This window comes from Lygodium microphyllum, chromosome 16, assembly GCF_053477565.2.
Source record: "Lygodium microphyllum isolate KBCC chromosome 16, Lygodium_microphyllum_v1.1.10, whole genome shotgun sequence".
NCBI classification, from domain to species: Eukaryota; Viridiplantae; Streptophyta; class Polypodiopsida; order Schizaeales; family Lygodiaceae; genus Lygodium; species Lygodium microphyllum.
The window spans coordinates 71725598-71750036 of NC_141150.1; the positions used below are offsets into that span (position 1 = coordinate 71725598).

Sequence of the window (24439 nt, forward strand, 5' to 3'; positions counted from 1 at the left end):
TATCCCACTACTTCCCCACCATCTCCCCCACCTTCTGCTCTACTCTCCCCCACCTTCCCCCTAGCATGACCCCCCAATGCCATTTCTGCCTCTGCTCACCACCACTCCACCTACTCCCTAGTGTGCCCCGACTCCTCTGCCTCAGCCATGCCGCCTGCTCTCCCTCACCTGACCCCCCTCGTTGCCAACTCCCCTTGCTTGAATTCCCCATGTCCTCCCGTCTGAGGATCTGACTCCCTGTCCCTCCGCCCTAGCCCCCCGCCTTCATTGCCTATCCCTATGCCTTTTTTCGTACTGCGGCCCGTCGGTCCTGTCCGACAAACCTAGCACATGTAGTGTCCCTTTGCGAGCCGGCCTACAGTAGTGTCGAACACCTCCTCCACTGTGTAAAAAGCATTCCCCAAAACGCCCCCCCAGCCATCAGCCCTCCCCCCCACGCAATGGAAACCTCCGGTCAAATGCTGATGCATTCTGTGAGTGCCCCCAGTCAAACACCTTACGCATCATCCTCTCTAAGGAACAGTTCTTAGCCATCCGTGCCACAAAGCTAGAGCTTAAAGAAATAACAATATTTGGTCAGGTAGTAGGACGCTCCCCATCTCAGGCCCAACTTCGGGATTGGGTTCACTCCACCCTGTGCATCGGCACAACGCAGATAGTGGAGGCGGTTCTAAAGGGTCAAGAGATCTTCATGGTATGACTCACCTCAGCAAACACAACATGGGAGCTATTGGCTAGCTCACCCTATGCCTCCAGAAGGGGGGTCATCCATATGGTTTCTTGGTACAATGGCTTCACAGTGGAGGCATTCACGCTCCAAAACAATTTCCTTAAAACACCCGATCACCCTACTCTTCCTTGGACTAGTGATAGAGTATTACCAGCTTGTGGAAGACTTTGGACGGCTCTTTGGCACTATCATTGCCGCCTCTTTCGCAGACACAATGACAGTCGTAGAAGTCCCAAAGGTACGGGTGGTAGTAAAAGAGACAAAGAATATACCACAATTTCTAGAGATTGAGGCAGGCGGACACTCCTTCAGGCAGCAGGTCATTGTGATTGGGCAGCCAAGTAGTGCCTACGTTGCCATGACTTTGGACAACTAGTAGTAGAGTGTGTGTGCTTCAGAGCTAAGGCGGCTTCGCTGACAGGTCCATAAGTGGATGATGATGGCTTTACACGGGTCCAGAGACAATAGAGAGGGAGACGATAGGGGGGCAGCAAGTAGCCCCTCAGACACAGCCACGGCAACAAGGAGAAGGAGAGCGAGCATCACCCCCTTGGCAAAGCTTTGGAATGTAGGGTTGGAGGAAGGAATAGATTCAAAAATATCACGATTCGAAAGAAGATAGTGATATCAGTGATTACGAAAGAACCAACTTTGACCGAATGATATCCTACCTTCTCTTTTCTTAGTGCTCTCCTTTTTGCACAAATTTCCTACATCTCTGCTTTGAATCCAACAACCTCTTGCCCAAATAGAAGGGTAGATGATAGTAAATTTGCAAAAATAGTGAAGGAGGAAAGGTCCTTGTGACCTCCCTCTAAGAGGAGGGGAGGAAACTTCTAGAATCTCCCTCTCTCGGTTTGCACTCCTTTCCACATGCACGAACAAGCCTTGAGGAGGTTTTTTAAAAATGACTTGTTTTTAAAAGAAGGCAACTTTTTTTATTTCCTCCCCTTTGTCCATGCCGAACAGGTGGCGGGGGGGGGGGGGGGGGGGAGAAGAGAAGATAATGAAGATGATGATGATGAGGGGAGGAGGCCACATGGCCTACCCCCCCCTCGGTGGCCATCTCGTCCTGACCGTAGGCCACTTGGGGGGCCAAGGACTCCCCCACCGACATGGATACGCTGACGGGTGATGGGTGGGGTGAGACACCACCACCACCACCCCATACCACCTCCCCCATTATAAAGCCTCCTCCCTCCCCCCATCGCAACAAAGGAGGATGCCTCAGCATGCTACATAGATGGGGAGAGAGAGAGAGAGAGAGAGAGAGAGAGAGAGAGAGAGAGAGAGAGAGAGAGATTCTAGAAGTTTCCTCTCCTCCTCTTAGAGGGATCTCACATATACCCTCCCTCCTTCTCTATTCTTGCAAATTTACTATCATCTATCCTTCTATTTGAGTAAGAGGTTGTTGGATTCAAAGCAAAGTTGTAGGAAATTCTTGCGAAAAGGACTGCACCAAGAAAAGAGAAGGTGGGAGATCGTTCAGTGGGTTCTTTCATAATCATTGATATCACTATCTTCTTTCGGATCGTGATCTTTTCGAATCTATTCCTTCCTCCAGCCTTGCATTCTAAGCTCAAGAATGGCCCCAAAGTGTAGATTTTCCCAAATGGCTGGGAAGGCCACAGCCATGGAAGGGGGTTCGAGCAAAGATGCCACTACAAACACGAATGGGCTATCGGGTGAAAATACCAACTCGTCACTCCAAACCCAGGTACCACTACAAAACCTTGTCCTATGAATGGAATGGTAGATTGTAATTATCATGGAAAAGAATCATACTTTTGCACCGTACAAATTGTATGAGTTGAAAGGTAGATGCATAGGTTGAATTTAATTCATGATGTATGGGTTGTTTAACATTTATGCGTTGATTGTTGTACTAAGTTGATTAGTATGCACAAATTTTGCAAATGCATCTTAGATTGTTGATATGTAAATATACAAGCTCTTGCAAAGGATTGCATCTAATAAACCATTTAAGAAAGTTAGGCTTGTATTTACATGATGCATGATGGATTCATGTACTTTGCACTTAAAAATGTAAGTCACGATTCATGACTTGCACAAATTCATTGAAATGAATTTTCAAGGAATGGAAGTCTTGCATTGTATCATGAAATCAAGAAAATCTTGCATCTTGATTTGCAAGGCATCGTATGTAGATTTAGTTGCACTACATCTTAAAAGATAAATTTGAGATGTGCATACAAATTGTTAAATTCAATTGTAAGAAACAATTCGTTAAGGGAATCCCTAGATGGTATTAAAGTTAGGGTTTAATTGTAAATGAATCAATTAATGCTATGATCATAAGTTGACTTAGAATCAAAACAATATGATCATAGATCTCTACCCTAGCAATTAGCTCGCGATAAGTCCAATAACACTCTTAGAGGTATCATTTTAGACCATGATATAACTCGTGCCGATGCAGCAAATTCAAATGTTGTATCCACATGAAAGAAATACAACTCTCAATGTGTCATTGGATGCTCACAATTACTCAAAGATTGTGAAGGGTTTAGGTTACTCTTGGCTTGCAAGGGAGATGAATGAAACATTTCTATCATGAAATCTTGAGGGAACAAAATCCTAGGGCAAACTTAGAAACCTTGATAGAGTTCTAAGAAGGTAATGGTTACCAAATGATCAATTTCGATCTTGGATTGAATCATTTAGATCTTACGATCTCAAAACAAGAAATCCTAATCTAAAGGTTGAAAATTAGGAAAATTACCATCTAGGAATTATTGGATGTTACTAATTGAAGATAAATTCAACTACGAGGATTCTCATTCTAGAGAAAAGGGATTATCGAGGGTATTTTCTACCCCAAAGCTTGGGTCTTCCAGATAATATCAAGGCAAGTAATAAGAGGATTAAATGCTAATGCATTCAAGGAAGGAAATCCACCTTGGCATGTATTTTGTGCAATCACCTTACACTTAAAGTTACAATGATTGGGAAAGAGTTGTTTGATTTAGCTACTCATAAGGATAATGTAAAATAAATCAGGTTGAACCTAGGAGAAGTGTGCTAAGCTACCCACAGCTAACCGCTAAACCCTATCCAAGGAGGTTAAGGATACCGCACCAAGAATGTGGACCAAACCCATCATGAGAGGTCTCTATGTAGGATTAGCTTGATTGTAGGAGGATGCTCAGGTGCTAGGGGGCTCTAGCTGTAAATCCCTTGTCTCCGGGTCCTACTCAAGCAATCTATGTGACTCAAGATAGGATCTTGAGGCCCTGCTACTAGTCCAAGGCCGGAATCTTGGAGGGAAAATAACAAGCATCCTTGTGGATCATTGGATCATCCTTTGGATGGAATATGGAATGTATTCAGTGAATTCTGGAATATATACATTTACTTTAAAAGGAACTTGTTTGCTACTATTTTTGTGTCAGTGCTTAACATTATGTGAATGAACCATTACTTAACGGGTTAATTAAGGAGGCCGCTTTTTCATGTCATCACATAATGTGTTGTAGGTAATTAGATAACTAAGCAAACCCTAAGAAAGCGAGTGAATGTGATCTCGGACGAGTCCATTCTATGGCTAGGTGGTCCCAAGTATCAGGAGGCTTTTCACAAGATATCCTGATTGTAGAAGACTATTAGGTTAGAACCTTGGTTTATACTATTTTAGGGGGTCGGAATGGGACTATGCCCTATGGGAAAAGAGGTTGAGTGATGCATCCCTCTTGCTTCCCATTCTCTTTGAACCAAGTGCGGTATGGATCCACTTTGGTTCAAGTGTATCTGCACAAAGTAGAGCATTTGAAGACCGATGCTAGATTGCTAATAGGAAGACTTTGACTGCTAGGAATTCGATCTTAGTGGGAATGGTTGGATACGTTCCGTTGCAAGGCAAACTCGAGAGACTCTAGTTGGCAAACCCCGTGTCATCCCTTGGGAGTGCCAGGCAATGTCTTCTAGATTTATCTCTTGAAGGGCTGCTATAGATGTGTCAAGAGTCAGGCACGTTACAGCTGGTATCAGAGCAAAACACTGAGTTGTGTAATTAGAGTAGAGAGTGGAAATGTTTATGTTAGGTGATCAAAGCAAAGATATGCTAACCTAACCATTTGCATGCCACCTCAAGGGTGCGCACCAGTTCTCAGGTCTTGCCGAGGCTCAAGAGAAGAAGCTCCTTCTCATGTAAGTCAAACCTCCAGAGTTTGACAGCAAAGGAAAAACATTGAGATTGATGCAAAGGGTTTGGATTGAGTTGATGGAGGATTCCTCTAAGGGGGAGAGGATGTAACATACTGGGCCAAAAATGGTTAAATCTTCATCTCTTGGTCTGCACTCCCTTCCATGCACACAAACAAGCCTTGAGGAGGCTCTTTAAAAAGGTTTTTTTTTTCAAAGAAGGCAATTTTTTAAATCTCCTCCCCCCCTATCCACGCCGAACAAGGGGCAAGGGGAGAAGAGAAGATAATGAAGATGATGATGATGAGGGGGGAGGCCACGTGGCCTACCACCCCCCCGGCCATCTTGTCTAGACCGTCAGCCACCTAGGGGGCCAAGGACTCTCCCGCCCCCATGCATACGCTAATGGGTGGTGGGTGGGGTGAGACACCACCACCACCACCCCCCCCCCCCCCAAAGCTACCTCCCCCATTATAAAACTTCCTCCCATCGCAACAAAGGAGGATGCCCCGGCATGCTACACAGATAGAGAGAGAGAGAGAGAGAGAGAGAGAGAGAGAGAGAGTGAGAGAGAGAGAGAGAGAGAGAGAGAGAGAGAGAGAAGATTCTAGAAGTTTCCTCCCCTCCTCTTAGAGGGAGGTCACATATACCCTCCCTCCGCTATTCCCACAAATTTACTATCATCTACCCTTCTATTTGGGCAAAAGGTTGTTGGATTCAAAGCAAAGTTGCAGGAAATTCCTGCAAAAAGGACTGCACCAAGAAAAGAGAAGGCGGGAGATTGTTCGCAGCTCTTTTGTAATCACCGATATCACTATCTTCTTTCGAATCATGATCTTTTCGAATCTATTCCTTCCTCCAGCTTCGCATTCCAATCGCAAGAATGGCCCCAAAGCGCAGATTCTCCCAAATGGCTAGGAAGGCCACAACCATGGAAGGGGGTTTGGGCAAAGATGCCACTGCAAACACGAATGGGCTATCGGGTGTAATTACCAACTTGTCACTCCAAACCTAGATACCACTACGATGCCTTATCCTATAAATGGAACAATAGATCGTAATTATCATGGAAAAGAATCATACTTTTGCATCGTATAAATTGTATAAATTGAAAGGTAGATGCATAGGTTTGAATCTAATTCATGATGGTCATGTTAATTATGGGTTGATTACAATACTAAGATGATTAGTAAGAACAAATTTTGCGAATGCATCTTACATTGCTGATATGTAAATATACAAGTTCTTGCAAAGGATTGCATCTAATAAACCATTAAAGAAAGTTAGCTTACATTTATATGATGCATGATGGATTCATGTACTTCGCACTTAAAAATATAAGTCGTAATTCATGACTTGCATAAATTCATTGAAATGAATTTTCAAGGAATGGATGTCTAGCATTGTATCATGAATGGAAGTCTATCAAGGAATGGAAGTCTTGCATTGTATCATGAAATCAAGAAAATCTTGCATCTTGATTTGCAAGGCATCGTAGGTAGATTTGGTTGCACTACATGACAAAAATTCATCTTAAAAGATAGATTCGAGATGTGCATACAAATTGTTAAATTCAATCATACGAAGGAATTCATTAAGTGAATCCCTAGATGGTATTAAAGTTAGGGTTTAATTGTAAATGAATCAATTAATGCTACAATAGTAAATTGACTTAGAATCAAATCAATACAGTCATAGATCTCTACCCTAGCAATTAGCTCGTGATAAGTCCAATAACACTCTTAGAGGTATCATTTTAGTCCATAACATAACTCAATGTCGATGCGAAAAATTCAAATGTCGTATCCACATGAAAGAAAGACAATTCTCGATGTGTCATTTCATGCTCGCAATTACTCAAGTATTGCGAAGAGTTTAGGTTACTCTTGGCTTGCAAGAGAGATGAATGAAAGATTTCTGTTATGAAATCTTGAGGGAATGAAACCCTAGGGCAAACTTAGAAACCCTGATGGATTTTTAAGAAGGTAAATGGTTACCAAATGATCAATTTGGATCTTAGATTGAATCATCTAGATCTTGTGAGCTCAAAACAAGAAACCCTAATCTAAAGGTTGAGAATTAGAATAATTACCATCCAATAATTATTGGATGTTACCAATTGAATATAAATTCAACTGTGAGGATTCTCATTCTAGAGAAAAGGGATGTATCGAGGGTATTTTCTACCCCGAAATTGTGGGTCTTTTAGATGATATCAAGGCAAGTAATAAGAGGATTAAATGCTAATGCATTCAAGAAAGGGACTCCACCTTGGCATGTATTTTGTGCAATCGACTTACACTATTTCTTGTGTTCGTAACTTTAGTTACAATGATTGGAAAAGAGTTATTTGATTCAATTACTCGTAAGGATCTTGTAAAATAAATCCGGTTGAACCTGGAAGAAGCATGGTAGCCTACCCCTAGCTAGCCGTTAAACCCTATCCAAGGGGGTTAAGGATACTACATCAAGAATGTGGCCTGAAACCGCCACGAGAGGTCTCTCTGTAGGATTAGCTTGATTGTAGGAGGATGCTCGGATGCTAGGGGGGACTCTAGCTATAAATCTCTTGCCTCTCCAAGTCCTACTCAAGCAATCTACGTGACTCAAGATAGGATGGTAAGGCCCTAATACTAGTCCAAGGGTAGAATCTTGGAGGGAAAATAACAAGCATCCTTGTGGAAGGTTGGATCGTCCTATGGATAGAATATGGAATGTATTCAGTTGAATTATGGAATATATACATTTACTTTGAAAGGAATTTATTTGTTACTATTTTTGTGTCAGTGCTTAACATTATGTGAATAAACCTGTACTTAACGGGTTAATTAAGGAAGTTGCTTTTTCATGTCATCACATAATGTGTTGTAGGTAATTAGATAACTAAGCAAACCCCGAGGAAAGTGGGTGAATGTGATCCTCGACGGATCTATTCTACGGTTGGGTGGTCCCAAGTATCGAGAGGCTTATCACAAGATATCCTAATCATAGAAGACTATTAGGTTAGAACCCTAGTTCATACCATTTTAGGGGGCTGGAATGGGACTATGCCCTATGGGTAGGGAGGTTGAGTGATGCATCACTCTCGTTTCCCATTCTCTTTGAACCAACTGCGGTATGGATCTGCTTCAGCTCAGGTGTATCTACGCAAAGTAGAGCATCTGAAGACCGACGCGAGATTATTCATAGAAAGACCTTGACGCTAGGAATTTGAACTTCAAGTCGATCCTAGTGGGAATGGCCGGATACATTCCATTGCGAGATAGAATCGAGAGACTCTAGTTAGCAAACCTCGTGTCATCCCTTGGGAGTGTCATGCGACGTCTTCTAGATTTCTCTCTCGAAGGGCTGCTATAAACATGCCAAGAGTCGCGAAGGGCATGTTATAGAAAGAACCAAGAGATGAGAAAGATGAACAGTAAGAAGAACACAAAGAGTCAAGAGAAAAAAAAGAAGTGTAGAAAGAAGAGCATGTAGAGCAAGGGCAGGATGCTTTCACAAAGAATACGGTTCATGTTTTGACTGAGGTCATCCATACGTAGGATATAGAAGAGTTTGATGATAGAAAGTGTATAGATGTAGAGGAAATTATGAAAGAGCATGCAGATGATATGAAGATTTTGGATACAAAAGAGTTGGATGATGTTGAATTTATGGATATGGATGTTACAGAGTTTGAGGACACATGTGATTCGCATGCTAGATTTGATTATCTACCCACTGATACAGTGCTTATAGATGTGGATGCTACATAAATAGTAACTATTGATGGAACTTTGCATGTTGATACTCTTACAGAATTTGGAGTTGTGGATGCTGACTTTCATGATGGTGGTTTACATGAGGTCATAGATGTTATTGTGAAAGAAACAGAAGATGATGAGATCATTGAAGAAACTGGTTTGTTTGGAGATGCCTACGTGAGATTGAAGATGTTAAAGAGGAGTACAAAGAAGACATTGGATCAACATCTCCGCTTATGCTTGTATGAGATAAAGCTTCTTTTCTTGGTGCTTCTTCTATAGAGATATATGCTATGGTGCTTAGAGTAGATTACAAAGGTAGAGGGGGTGATATGTTTCCAAACTTGCAAAAAGAGTATGGGATATCTACAAAGTATGACATGGATGATAGCCTACCTTACAGTCCAGGAGAGGATGTTTGGATTAGCTACCCACTGAGGTAGACAGGTATTCGGATATATGATCCTGGAGTCAAAGTGTTTGATTACATGATATCTTGGGTGATTATTCTTTGGCCGTTCGACCTAGGTGAAAGATGATATGTGATGCATGTCAGAGAATGAGTAGGTTCAAAGGGGGTGGATGTCATGGCTCTACACATTCATGTATAGAAACCCGAAGCCACTTCAATATATATGGAATTTTATGAGTTATAGAAACAAGAGCTTCATGACCTAAGGCAATGTGAAAAATATCTTTACAGGATTTTCAACAAGCAGACTGGTCTACTAAAATAGTCTAAAACTCCCATATTAAGTTCAAATGACTATGTGAGAACTTTGAATAGATCCAAATATATACAATGACTTATTTTAAGTGGAATAAGTTGTCCAAGCCCAAAGATAAAAGAAAATGACACGTTCTACGAAAAGTGTCATTTTCGACTTTCGACTACTTAGCGTCTGTAGAAAAATGAAAATAGGAAAAGCAAAAAGCAAGGAAAGAAAGGTAAAAGCAAGCTTTTGCGTTTGGAAAATAAGGAAATGAGCTTCTATATAAGATGCTAAGATGTATTTTGGAGGGCATGGGATATCTGAGTGTTAACTCACCGTTGTGGGCTGACTATTGGATAAAGAGTAAATTGTTTATCGGGGTGTCTCATGCCCATTGATGCCGCCTCATCTTGACTATATTTTTGGGTTTTTGTTTTGATTTGAGATTACCAATCCATCTCTTGGATCTCGATGTTCCATTATATAGAGTTTACTCATAATTAAAGAGTTCTTTGGTGTCATTCTCTTCTCTCATCTTCCATCTTGCGATTCTTGCAAGAACGTCGGCGGTTGTGGCCAATCACAAAATCTCTCGACAGCGCAACACTTGTTGACATAACTCGTGCATTTGTGTCATCAAACACTTTTCATAATAAATCATGTACACATGACCAATGGGATGGTCTATGATGTACAGATAACCCGATGGGATAACTTTCATATGGGTCTTCTCCTAACTAGGAGTACACTGTGGAGTGACATTATACACTGGAGAACCCTCCTTAACAAGAGTTATCTACACATAAGTGCATGGCTACAAACAACTGAGCAAATCTCAACATCACAGGAGGCAGTATCCATAAGCTGTGTGACTAAAGGGGCGATGGTGTCTGCTAGATTGACGAGGACTAACTACATCTATATCCCTACTACCGCAACACCCCTCGAGCCTGCCTAAAGAACAACGTGGAGTATGATATGAAGATTGAGGAGTCTTTGCATATCTATCTCTTCTACCCCAACTCCACTACCAGACCCCTTATAAAGCGACGTTGACCTGATGTACCCTTTGTCGAGGTAGTGGACTGCCAAATACATCTACTAGAGATAGATGTCTCTGAGCATACTAACCCCCTTGAATGTGCCGATGTGGATCAAGTTGGTTGGATATTTGCTCGGTCCTTGAAGCACACCAACTGATCTAGCGATAAACTTGCAATGATTTTCTCCTCCTAGAACTCATTGTAGCACTGCACATGCTCTATGGTTAAATGTCGTTTCCAATGGATTATCCACTTCCATTGAGTGCATGGACATGGGAGAAGCTGATTGAGATATGCTTCATGATCCCCACCATGTTGGTTTGTCTCTAAACATGTTGACTATAATATAAGTAAGAATATATTAGATTCCATATATTGAACCATTGTTGTAGTCTATCACGTTTAGTAATCAACTACTACAACTTATGCTTACAATGATGTGTGGTGTAGTAATTTTGATACCTGCATCAATGCATAGTGTAGCCATCGGTTAAAGAGAGCAATGGGTAGTTGACTCTATCCTAGTATGGACTGATTAAACTAACTCTAAATAGGTTGAAATCACTATCCTAAATTCTAATAGCTAGAAATCACATTCTCTTTACTCTCTCTCTGCTCATATATCCACCTCCCTATCCTCCCCCTTTCCACTCTTCTCTTTGTTTCTAACCCTCTCTTTACACACACACACATCCTCTCTTTACTCTTTTTTCTCATCCTTTTCTCTATCCTCACCCTAAACCTCCCTCTACATTTCTCACCCTCTCTTTACTCTCCCTCCTCATCCTCATCTCTATCCTCCCTCTTAATCTCTCTCTATTGTCTCCCTCTCTTTTTAATTTCTCTCTCGTTCTCTATCACTATCTCTCCCTCTCTTTACTCTATTCTCTCATCCTTCTCTCTATCCTCACTCTCTCTTTCTCACCCTTTGTTTACTCTCCCCTCATCATCATCTCTATCCTCACTTTTTCTTCTATTTATATTATCTCTTTCTCTCTCTTTCTCTATCTCTTTATTACCTTCATTTCTTTTTCTTAGCCTCTCTTTACTCTTGATCCTTATCCTTATCCTTTCTATCTCTATCTCTATCTCTTTACTCTTTCTCTCTTTATCTCACCCTCTCTTTACTCACTCCTCTCACCCTACTTTATATCACTTCATCATTTACATGAAAGAAAGCTCTCTCCCTTTTCTTTTGCTTCTCTCTCTCTCTCTCTCTCTCTCTCTCTCTCTCTCTCTCTCTCTCTCTCTCTCTCTCTCTCTCTCTCTCTCTCTCTCTCTCTCTCTCTCTCTCTCCATGAAAGCATGGAAGCAATCAATTCATATAAACATCCATTCATTTTCATTGTCTTCTTTCTCTCTCTTTCATAAACTACAAACTACATTGAAGAAATAAAGCAAAGAAGCCATGGAAATTTCAAGAAAATACAAAGGAAAAGGATACCTATCTTGAAAGCTCCTTGCTTTGCGTCCTCTCTCCTTTGCATGCTCCCTCCTTCACGTCCTTCTTTTGCTTCAATCCTTTTTCATTGTTCTTTCTTGTCTTGAAACAAAGAAAGCATAGAAAGTAGTTGCGATAAAAATAATCTGACTATTTTTATACTTTTTTTATAGCAATGCAAATAGCAATGTTTTTTAAAAATAAATTGATGCTTTTTTCTCGTTATATTACGACACAAATAACAATGAAAAAAAAAATCACTATGTTTCATCGCTATTAATCTCATCCCTTATAGTAAAATCATCAATTGTTGAAAAACAAAACATAAGCTAGAAACAAAATTTTGAAACATCAATTGAAATAACAAACGAACCTCAACTCAACTAGAATGACAGATGAACCTTAGCTAGAACGACAAAACATTAGTTGGACTAATAGACGCTCAACGGATATTGGAATGAATAACTAACAATTATCAAACTAAAAGAACATGTGATTATCTATAAGTTGCAATAATGGATAAATTACTAATTAACAGTGAACCACATTAAATATGAAGCACTGATTAAGAGTGAGACACATTAAATATGAAGTTTGATTGCAATTAACCTTGGCTTTTTCATACTCTCCCTTATTGTGGTCGTCCTATAAGAATGAAAGAATGATTTGTAATTAGCATCAACGAATTAGGAATTAGTATCAACAAATTAAGAGTAAGCCATATCATCCTATAAGAACAAAAACCACAAATAATCGTGATTGTAATTAGCATCAGTGAATTAATAATTAGTATCAATGCATCAATAAATTAAGAATTGGTATCACTTACATAAGCGTAAGCTGCATGATATAAGATGTGGTAAAACTCGATTGCTATAAGCTACATGATGTAGAATGTTAAGAATATAATGTAAGATGTGGTGAAGCTCAATTGCTATAAGCTACATGACGTAATTGTAGCAATAGAGAAAGTGATTTATTGTATATTCTAAGGTTGAATTCTATTGTGTGCCATCTCCTTATTTAATATGGGTTCTTTTACATGTAAATAGAGACCTTCTCACTCAATCAAAGACCTTAGTAATAAGATCTTTAGTAGAATTGTAAATCTTTTAGGAAAAGAAAAGTTTTTTTTCCCTTCGTTGGATTGTCGATTATCTAAATAAGGCAACTATATGCAAGGCTTGGATTTTGGCTCTGGCATATTATTTTGTGAGTTAATGTAGATTAGGGCCATTGGAGTTTTTGAGAGCAGGATTTGATGCTAACAAAATAAAATACATATAACTACATACTGCCTCAATAGGATTTTTTGGGTGCTTTGTAGGGTTTGTGTGTGGATTTGTCAGTTATAGCTCTCCCAAACCTAGAGGAGGTGATGTTGGAGCCTCTTTTGTGTGAAGCCTATCTCCCCGCACAATGCAGGAAGATCAAAGGGAAGACAAGGCCTATGGGGCGTGGTAGAACGTCCTTGAAGATTGCACAATGGGATGGTTTCGAGCAACTTCTCGAGGCATGGTGGAGTCAAGAAACTTGCTCAATCTTGGCAAGTAAAATTGCACCACAGTCGTATCCAAAGGTGTTCCTACAACATGGCTATATCACAAAAGAGGACGATGTGTGAGCAGCACTCATAGCGTGAATATTTGAGCCTGTCAATTTAACCCTAACATCATTGGGCATAGAGTTTATTCTCAATGAAATAGAATCTCTAAAATGTGTGAAATCCAATGTGGATTGGGATGGTTTTCTCTTTAGGGCTAGCGTAGCAGTTGAAGATATATTTGTACAATGCCGCTTGCCAATTGAAGTCAAACTACCATGGCAATTGAAGTTGGATAATGCAGATCATGTGGTGGATTTGATGTCATCATGCAGAGAAATTGATCGCAATAAAGTTAGGTTTGGCATTGCACAGATCCTTTTATACATGATACTAGAGGAAGCCGAATATGATGTCCTTTGTTCAAGAGAATAGTTTGTTTTTTTGAAACGGATTGGTAAGCCCAAGAAGAAGGGCCTATTGATATCTAGGACCTTTGGATGCAATGAGTCTATAGGCATTCACAGGTGCCTATTGTTGATTTTCCAGTTAGCAAAGTTATCAAAAGCCATCAGTCGTGCGGCTATTGACCGCGCTGCGCTGACCCTATTGGATAGGAAATTGGTGACGCCGAAGGGCATAACCCAGCAGCAATGAATTCCACCTACACAAGTAAGGGTGCAACCAAATAGATGATAGTTGCCGCAATTGCAAGCCTATGGAACATTGTGGGGTGGATACATGGGATTGGTGGCGCTAGAGGTTGGAGGTATTCCTTTAACAAGGGAGCAACTTAAGATGCATCGTAAGCTCAAGTGGATGGCAATGACATCTTTAGAATGTATCCATGCTCATGAGGTGTTACATGGAGATATGTCTTTCAATAATATGCTAGCTTCCCCAGATGGTAAGAACGTCTTTTTTGTGGATTTTGCCATGTGCTCCTTCGATGTAGAGGAGGACTATTTGAAATTGGAGACGGAGGAGTTGATGTGCTTACTTGAAGATAAGATTTCTGCTAGCTTGGGATGAGTGATAGGCAAAATCCACACTATGAGGGCCAATTTTGAGTAGAATTAGAAATGCCTTAGTTTTCCCTCTCCAACGGGGTCAGCCCAACGCCGCACGACTAATGGCTTTTGATGACTTTGCTAACTAGAAAATCAACAATAGGCACCTGCGAATGCCTATAGACTCATTGCGTCCAAAGGTCTTAGATATCAACAGGTCATTCTTCTCGAGCTTACCAATCCTCTTCAAAAACACAAACTGTTCTCTTGAACAAAGGACACTATATTCGGCTTCCTCCAGTATCATGTATAAAAGAATGTGTGTAATGCTAAACCTGACTTTATATGTTAGATATGATCAATGCCCCACCCTCATTAGGTGCCACCAATGATCCATGGTGCTCAAAGTTGTAAGGTCCCCATTATGAGGAGAAGCCAAATGTGAGCCCGGACATTGGTTGAGCCCTGACTTGTATATCAGATGAGGTCTATGTGACCGGATGGCAAAAAGGTGACCGTTGTGGGTCTAATCTTTGGGTTAGATGGAGTGGTTAAGCTGGTACCAACTTGAGGTGTATTGCATCGAGTTGCGGGTAAGGGAGTTAAAAGGGGTCCCTATTATGGGGTTCGGGGGCCGCAGAAGCGGCCCTTGGCGGGGGGGTCCCAGGGGGGCCACTGGCCCCCTAGCGGGGGTCCGGGGGCAACGCCCCCATCCCGATGGTAAAGGGAATATTCCCTAGATGACTAGTGGAGCCTTATATGGTAGGTCGGTCAGGCCAACCTCACGGCCTTCACAGGATATAAAAGCTAAACCCCTTCACAGCCATTGAACACTCATCTTTCACCCAGTCAAAGTTGTTGTTCCAGCTAGCGTTAAGCTCTTCACCTATCTTCTGTCTAGATCGCCATCTAAGCTTCACATAGTGGAAGCGCACGGGTGGACAGAGCCATCTTTGTATTAGTTGTTTGAAGCTAAAGAATTTACTGATTCTCCTCTTTTCTGTTGTATACTCTCTATCTCTATCTCAGATTCTGTTCGTTGCGCCGTGTAATATTTTACATGGTATCAGAGCCCAAGGGGCTCTAGAGATCGGAGAGTGTGCAAGAGGCAAAGGCTTTAACAGCAAAGAGAAACTATGTCAACTTTCGGAAGCGGTTCTAGTGCATCAGGAAGCGGTGCAGGAGGTGGTGTTGCTGTACCGGCTATTCAAACACTGAGGATTCGTCCACCAACCTTCAACAAAGGCAAGTTAGATGGTACAAACTACACCTTGTGGAAGTTCAAAATTACAACTATCCTTGATTCTTATGAGCTTCTGGAGACTGTGTTGGGGACTGACGTAGAACCACAGCCTACCCCCGACCCATCAAATCCTAGTGTGATGATTCCTCTGAATGTAGATCTTCTACGAGCTTGGAAACGAAGGAATGCAGATGCATTGTGTGCCTTAGTTACAAGCTGTTCTGATAGTGTTCTGACTTTGATTCAGCATACAACCAAAGTGTCAGAGGCTTGGAATGTACTAAGGAGTCAGTATGAAACACGAAACCAAACAAGGATTCAAAACTTGGAGAATCAACTAGCAGCGGAGAAGTTTGCTGAAGGAGAGACGATTGAAGCATTCATCACTCGGATTAAGAATCTGCGTGACCAGATGGCTGGAGCTGGGATACAAAAGACTAGCAAAGAGCTAGCTCGGAGATGTCTTCGGATTTGTCCACAAAAGTTTGATGGACTAGTAACTGCCCTTAATACTCAGGTGAGACCTCAAGCTTTGACTTTTGAGGAGTTTTGTGCATTATTAATGGAGGAGGAGTTGAGGCTAAAAGCCCGAGAAGGAAGCAACAATGGAGATGCTGCATTCTCTGCCAATGCAAAAGGCAAAGGTGGTTTCTCCACCAAAAGTGATGGTGACAAAAAGAAGAAGGGCGGAAAGAAGAAGTTTCAAGGAGAGTGCTTCTACTGCAAGAAGAAAGGACATACAATTGCAGATTGTCGTGTCAAGAAGGTAGATGAAAAGAATGGTACCCTTAAAAGTAAAAGACAGCCAATACAGCTGAAGCAGAGATGGAATTATTCATGGCGACCATTGAGGAAGTGTTCTTCTCAGCGCAAGAAGAATCTACCACTGACTCATGGGTGTTGGATAGTGGGGCCTCCCGTCACATGACCAACAAGAAAGGTCTATACAGTTCTATGCAGCCTCTACAAGAATCCATCACTGTGACGGTCGAAAATGATGCTAAATGCCCTGCTCCGGGCACAGGTACTATTTCTTTTGTTGTTGTAAATGGTGAAGTCAAAAAGCTTTCAAATGTGTTGTATTTTCCCGAAATCAGGAGAAATCTGTTATCAGTTGCTGCCATAACTGATCTTGGTCATGAAGTGAGGTTCAAGAAGACATGTGCAGAAATTATTGATAGTGCTGGCACAATTGTTAGCAAAGGAGAAATAAGGAACAACCTGTATGAGCTAAGTGCTCTTACAGCCACTACTGGAGTGGGCACAAGTAAGCTTTGGCATGAAAGGTTTGGACACATCGGATTTGTAGTGTTGAAGGAGATGCAAAAGCAAGGTATGGTTGCTCACCTACCTACAATAACTGAATTGAAGGAACCATGTGAAGCTTATATGATGGGCAAGCAACAGAGAAAGGCATTTCCACAAGAAAGCAAGAATAGAGCACAATCTCCTCTAGAGTTGGTGCATGCTGACTTGTGTGGTAAGATGCCTACACAGGCCTTGGGGGAATCTTCTTATTTTATGTTCATTGTCGACGACTACAGTAGGAAGATGTGGGTGTACTTCCTTCGTGATAAGGCTCAAGCTTCTGGTAAGTTTAAAGAATGGCTAAAAGTTGTTGAGAATGAAACATGGAAAAGTGTGAAGAAATTTAGAGCAGATGGTGGTGGTGAGTTCAACTCAAAGGAGTTTGAAGGCTTTTGCAAGAGCAAAGGGATCAAGCGTCAATTAACGACGCCTCACACACCTTAGCAGAACGGTGTTGTGGAATGCAGGAATCACACCATTCTGGAGATGGCAAGATGCATGCTAAAGGGCAAGGGATTGCCTAACCATTTTTGGGCTGAAGCTATTAATACTGCAGTCTACATTCTACATCGGAGCTACACAAAGGCTCTCAAGGGAAAAACACCTCATGAGGCTTACACTGGTAAGAAACCATCTGTCTCACATTTCAGAATTTTTGGATGTGAATGTTATGCACATATTCCAGATGAGAAGAGAAACAAGTTAAAACCAAAAAGCAGAAAATGTATCTTCTTGGGTTATAGTGATGAGCAGAAGGCTTACAAATTATATGACCAAGAGGCAAAGAAGATCATCGCGAGCCGTAATGTGGTGTTCAAGGAGGAGCCGCATACAGTGGAGGAGGAGAAGGCAAGTTCTTCCACTTTATCATCAAACGAAGAAGTAGTCCACTATGAACGTGTCCCGAGAGCTATCCCTATCCTTAAGGAGGAGGAAGCATCATCTTTAGATGATGAGGAAAAAGTTCACCAACCTGACATTACCCCACCGGAAAAGCCATTGCCACGCTGGGTGAAGCAGCTCTATGACCACAATAATCCTATGCCTGCCTCTATTGAGGAGAAGGCAGACGGACCAAGGAGGTCTCAGAGAATAGAGGAGCAAACGAGGGCTTCTGCTCACATAGTCAATATGGCCTTGATGGTTGAGATTATGAGAGAAGTAAAGAAGCCAACTGACTTAGAAGAAGCACTTGCAGATCCATCATGGAAGGCTGCTATGCAAGCGGAGTATGACACCATAATGAAGAATGACACTTGGGAGCTAGTGGATCGACCAGCAAAGCGGAAGGTTATTGGCCCCAAGTGGATTTGGAAGGTAAAGTACAAGGCTGATGGTACCTTAGAAAAGTATAAAGCTAGACTGGTTGCCCAAGGATTTTCACAAGTTGAAGGGTTTGATTTTCAAGAGTCATTTTCCCCAACTGCCATAATGAACACTATTCGCACGGTACTTGCAGTGGTTGCCCACAAGAAGTGGCCAGTGTACCAAATGGATGTTAAGTCAGCGTTCCTAAATGGTGACCTCAAGGAGGAGGTGTGCGTGACTCAGCCACCAGGGTTTGAGGCCCCCCCTTTTGAGAACAAAGTGCGTAAGCTGAAGAAGGCATTGTATGGGCTGAAACAAGCCCCCAGAGCATGGTACCAACGGATAGATAAGTTCTTTTTAAACCTAAACTTCAAAAGATGTGCCTCAGATGCTAACTTGTATGTTTACAGGGATGGTAAAAAGTCTGTAGTGATTGTCCTATGTGTGGACGACCTTCTTATTACAGGTGACTATGAAGATATGATCAACCAAACTCGAAAGGCTTTGAGTTCTGAGTTTGAAATGATAGACTTGGGCTTGCTGCACTATTGTTTGGGGATTGAAGTCTGGCAAGAGCCAAGAAAGATCTTCATCTCTCAGAAGAAGTATGCATGGGAGATCTTGAAAGCATTTGGCATGACCGAGTGCAAGGAGATAGCTACACCTATGGAGGTGAATGCAAAGTTATCCGTCGAGGATACATCAGCACTAGCAGACATTGGGAGGTATAGGAGGTTGGTCGGCAGTCTGATCTACTTGCGTAACACTAGACCAGATATCAGTTTTGTTGTTGGTGTTTTGAGCAGGTTCTCAAACAAGCCTCATGAAAGTCATTGGAAGGCTGGGATGCGGGTGCTCAGATACTTGAAGGAAACTCTTGACTATGGTATCACATACAGTTTCAAAACTTCTCTTGCGGGGAACTGTGACTCAGATTGGGTAGGAGACAATGATTCCAGGAAGTTAGTTTCTGGTTATTGTTTCTCTTTGGGTTCAGGAATTTTCTCTTGGATTAGTAAGAAGCAGCCAACAGTGGCATTGTCTTCTACCGAAGTAGAGTACAAGGCAGCTTGTTTTGCTGCATATGAAGCAGTATGGTTGAGAAGGATTCTATGGCATATGGGAGTGCAGGATGAAGAACCAATTGTGCTAAGATGTGACAATTAGAGTTGCATCGCCATTGCCAAAAATCCAGTGTTTCATGCACACACCAAGCATATAGAGATCCAGTATCACTATGTGCGTGATTTGATAGAGGATGGGATAGTGGAACTAGTCTACTGTCCAACAGAGGAGAATGGAGCACATATCTTCACCAAAGCACTTAGGAAGGATCTACTTCAAGTTCATCTTCAAATACTCGGCATTGGGTCGAGGAGATAGTTCACCTATGGGTGGACATTGAGGGGGGGGTGTTAGATATGATCAATGCCCCACCCTCATTAGGTGCCACCAATGATCCTTGGTGCTCAAAGTTGTAAGGACCCCATTATGAGGAGAAGCCAAATGTGAGCCCGGACATTGGTTGAGTCTTGACTTGTATATCAGATGAGGTCTATGTGACCGGATGGCAAAAAGGTGATTGTTGTGGGTCTAATCTTTGGGTTAGATAGAGTGGTTAAGCTGGTAGCAACTCGAGGCGTATTGCATCGAGTTGCGGGATAAGGGAGTTAAAAGGGGCCCCTATTGTGGGGTCTCGATGGTAAAGGGAATATTCCCTAGCCGACTAGTGGAGGCTTATATGGTAGGTCGGTCCAACCTCACAGCCTTCGCAAGCTATAAAAGCTAAACCCCTTCACAGCCATTGAACACTCATCTTTCACCCAGTCTGAGTTGTTGTTCCAGTTAGCCTTAAGCTCTTCACCTATCTTCTGTCTAGATCGCCATCTAAGCTTCACACAGTGGAAGCGCATGGGTGGACAGAGCCATCTTTGTATTAGTTGTTTGAAGCTAAAGAATTTACTGATTCTCATCTTTTCTGTTGTATACTCTCTATCTTATCTGAGATTGTGTTCACTGTGCCGTGTAATATTTTACACTTTATTCGATCATATTCTCTGCATGATGACATCAAATCCACCACATGATCTGCATCATCCAACTTAAAGTGCCATGGTGGTTTGACTTCAATCGACAAGGGGCATTGTACAAACATATCTTCAACTGCTACACTAGCCCTAAAGATAAAACCACCTCAATTCACATTAGATTTCACATATTTTAGAGATTCTATTTCATTGAGAATAAACTCTATCCCCAATGAGGTCAGGGCTAAATTGATAGGCTCAAATATGCATGCTGTGAGTGCTGCTCGCATGCCGTCCTCTTTTGTGATATAGCCCCATCGTGGGGACGCCTTTGGATATGACTGCGGTGTAGTTTTACTTGCCAGGATTGAGCAAGTTTCTTCACTCTACCATGCCTCGACATCATCCCAACGTGCAATCTTCAAGGGCGTTGTATCGCCCCCCATAGGCCTTGTCTTCCCTTTGCTCTTCCTGCACTGTGCGAGGAGATACGCTTCACACAAGAGGGCATCCAACATCACCTCCTCCAAGTTTGGGAGAGCCATAACTAACAAATCCACACTCGAACCCTGCAAAGCACCCAAAAAACCCTGTCAGGACAGTATGTAGTTATATGTATTTTATTTTGCTAGCATCAAATCATGATCTCAAAAACTTCATTGGCCCTAATCCACATCAGCTCACAAAATAATATGTTGGCTCTAGAGTCCAAGCCTTACATATAGTTGCCTTAATCAGACAACCGACAATTCAACTAAAGAAAAAAAAAACTTTTCTTTTCCTAAAAGATTTACAATCCCACTAAAGATTTTATTACTAAGGGTCTTTGATTGAGTAACAAGGTTTCTATTCACATGTAAAAGAACCCGTATTAAATAAGGAGATGGTACACAATAGAATTTAACCTTAGAATATATCATAAATCACTTCCTCTATTGCTATAATTATGTCATGTGGCTTATAACAATTGAGCTTCACCACATCTTACATCATGTGCTTAATATCTTATATCATGTAATGCTTGTAGCTATGAAGTTTAATCATATCTTACAACATGCAACTTACCCTTATATCAATGATACCAATTCTTAATTTGTTAATGCATTAATTCTAATTCTTGATTCACTGATGCAAATTACAATAACGATTATTTGTGGTTTTCTTTCTTATAGGATGATGTAGCTTACTCTTAATTTGTGATGCTAATTCCTAATTCGTCGATGCTAATTACAAATCATTTTTTCATTATTATAAGATGACTACAATAAGGGAGAGTATGTAAATTTAGCCAAGGTTGATTGCGATCAAGCTTTATATTTAATCTATCTCATTCTTAATCGCTGCTTCATATTTAATTAGTTCACTGTTACTTAGTAATTTATCCATTATTGCAGCTGATAGATAAACACATGTTCTTTTAGTTTGATAATTGTTCGTTATTCATTTCAGTATCCACTGAGCGTCTATTAGTCCAGCTAATGTTTTGATGTTTTATCATTCTAGCTAAGGTTCATCTATCATTCCAGCTGAGTTGAAGTTAGATTGTTATTTCAGCTGATATTTCAAAATTTCGTTTCTAGCTTATGTTTTGTTTTTCAACAACTGATGATTTTACTATAAGGAATGAGACTAATAGCGATTAAACATAGTGATTTTCTTTTGCATCATTATTTTCATCGTGATATAACAAAAAAAAAGCATTAGTTTATTTTTAAAAAACGATACTATTTGTGTCGTTACAAAAAATGATCAAAATAGTAGCATTATTTTTACTGTAAGTGTTTTCTATGCTTTTTTTGTTTCGAGACAAGAAAGAACAATGGAAATGGATTTAAGTAAAAGAAGAACGTGGAGGAGAGAGCATGCAAAGGAGAGAGGACACAAAGCAATGAGCTTTCAAGGTAGGCATCCTTTTCCTTTGTATTTTCTTGAAATTTCCATGGCTTGTCTGCTTCATTTCTTCAATGTAGTTTGTGGTTTTTATGAAAGAGAGAGAAAGAAGACAATGAAAAGGAATGGATGTTTATTTGAATTGATTGCTTCCATGGTTTCATGGAGAGAGAGAGAGAGAGAGAGAGAGAGAGAGAGAGAGAGAGAGAGAGAGAGAGAGAGATCTCATGTAAATGATTGAAATGATAGAAAGCAGGGTGAGAGGAGAGAGTAAAGAGAGGGTGAGATAAAGAGACATAGATAGAAAGGATAAGGATAAGTATCAAGAGTAAAGAGAAGATAAGAGAGAGAAAAGAAGGTAATAGAGAGTCAGAAAAAGAGAGAGATAATATAAAGAGAATAAAGAGTGAGAATAGAGACGATGATGAGGGAAGAGTAAATAGAGGAAGAGATAGTGATATTGAACGAGAGAAATTAAAAAGAGAGGGAGGCATAGAGAGATTAAGAGTGAGGATAGAGACGGGGATGAGGAGGGAGAGCAAAGAAAGGGTGAGAAATGGAGAGGGAGGTTTAGGGTGAGGATAGAGAAAAGGATGAGAAAAAAGAGTAAAGAGAGGATGTGTGTGTGTGTGTGTAAAGAGAGGGTCAGAAATACAGAGAAGGGTGGAAAGGGGGAGAATAACGAGGTGGATATATGAGCAGAGAGAGAGTAAAGAGAAGGTGATTTCTAGCTATTAGAATTTAGGACAGTGATTTCAACCTATTTAGAGTTAGTTTAATTAGCCCATACTAGGATAAAGTCAACTACCCTTTGCTCTCTTTGACGGATGGCTACACTATGCATCGATATAAGTATCGAAATTACTACACCACACATCATTGTAAGCATAAACTATAGTAGTTGCTTATTAAACATGATAGACTACAACAATGGTTAAATATATGGAATCTAATATATCATTGCTTGTATTATAGTCAACATGTCTAGAGACTCAAACCAACACGGAGGGGATCATGAAACATATCTTAATCAGCTTGTCCCATGTCCATCCACTCAATACAAGTGGGTAATCCATCAAAAACGTCCTTTAATCATAGAGCATGTGTGACACTACAACGAGTTCTAGGAGGAGAAAATTGATCAGACAATCATGAATTACGAGCTAGCGGTAAGTGCATATTTGGCTTATTTCGTGGAGATCATACAACATAGATTTTTTTAATTGTCATTTTTGTTTCATTTTATTTTATGTGCTTATCTACATTTTGTATAGGACGATGGCAATACATCACTGGTAGCAGATCTACTGCATCCTGTGAGAAAAGTCAGTGCCCGTACTATGCAAGGATTATCTAAACAAGACGATGTCTCGCAAGGTATTTTCTCTATGGCAAGGACTTAGAGAACCCTCCTCCTATTTTGGAGCTTGAGTTAGAGGCTATAATCGATGGGTTCCTTCCCACATACTCAAGATCCCTAGATCCATTGAAAAAGGAGGCAGGTATTTCATTGTATGATGGAAGTCGTGTGTCTCATTTTTTGAAGACTCTTCTTGCGCTCTTGAGCATACAATTGAAGTATAACCAAGCTATTTAAGTACAAAATACATTATTCTTTAGTTGAAAAAATAATTTTCGTGAGCTTAAGGAGTTGTGGAAGGATATCACAGTGGAGAATATGAGTAAGCACATTGGTAGGCGGTTCGTTACCATAAACGCTATGCTTATATGGACCATACATGACTTCCCAAGTTATAGAGAATGCTCAAGTAAAACTTTTTTTTGCATGTTTTTTGGTTCTTGAAATCACCTTACACCTTACAAACCTCTCTCATCTCATCATCTTCCATGGATAAAATGGTAGTAAATAGCTCATGTTTACATATTGAAACAAGCAACTTCTTATCCGCTTTGCTCAAATTTTCTTACTCCATTATTTTCTCTATGGTACTTATACATGTTGAGTTTGGTAGATACAAAGAAGTGAAACTGACTCTCTCTCTCTCTCTCTCTCTCTCTCTCTCTCTCTCTCTCTCTCTCTCTCTAAAATGGAAAACCTAAGTGTGTGTGTCTCTCTCCCTCTCTCTTCCTCAAATAAGAAACCTACAAACCACCTAAGTGAGATGCATCACTATAGTAATCATGGTGTTCCATTGGTACCAAGCTACAAACCATGGATAGTGCAAGAATAAGGAAAGCCTTGTGTCTTTTCATGCCAAGCGAGGCTTGGGACGTTGACACAAAGTGAAAATTACAAGCTACAAAGCTCTTAACACAGA

The 24439-nt window shown here is 40.9% G+C and overlaps 1 pseudogene; it reads left to right on the top strand.

The window, feature by feature from the left end:
* The first annotated feature begins 440 nt into the window (after window positions 1-440).
* Window positions 441-14406, top strand: LOC148022975 (uncharacterized; annotated as a pseudogene).
* The last annotated feature ends 10033 nt before the right edge of the window (window positions 14407-24439 follow it).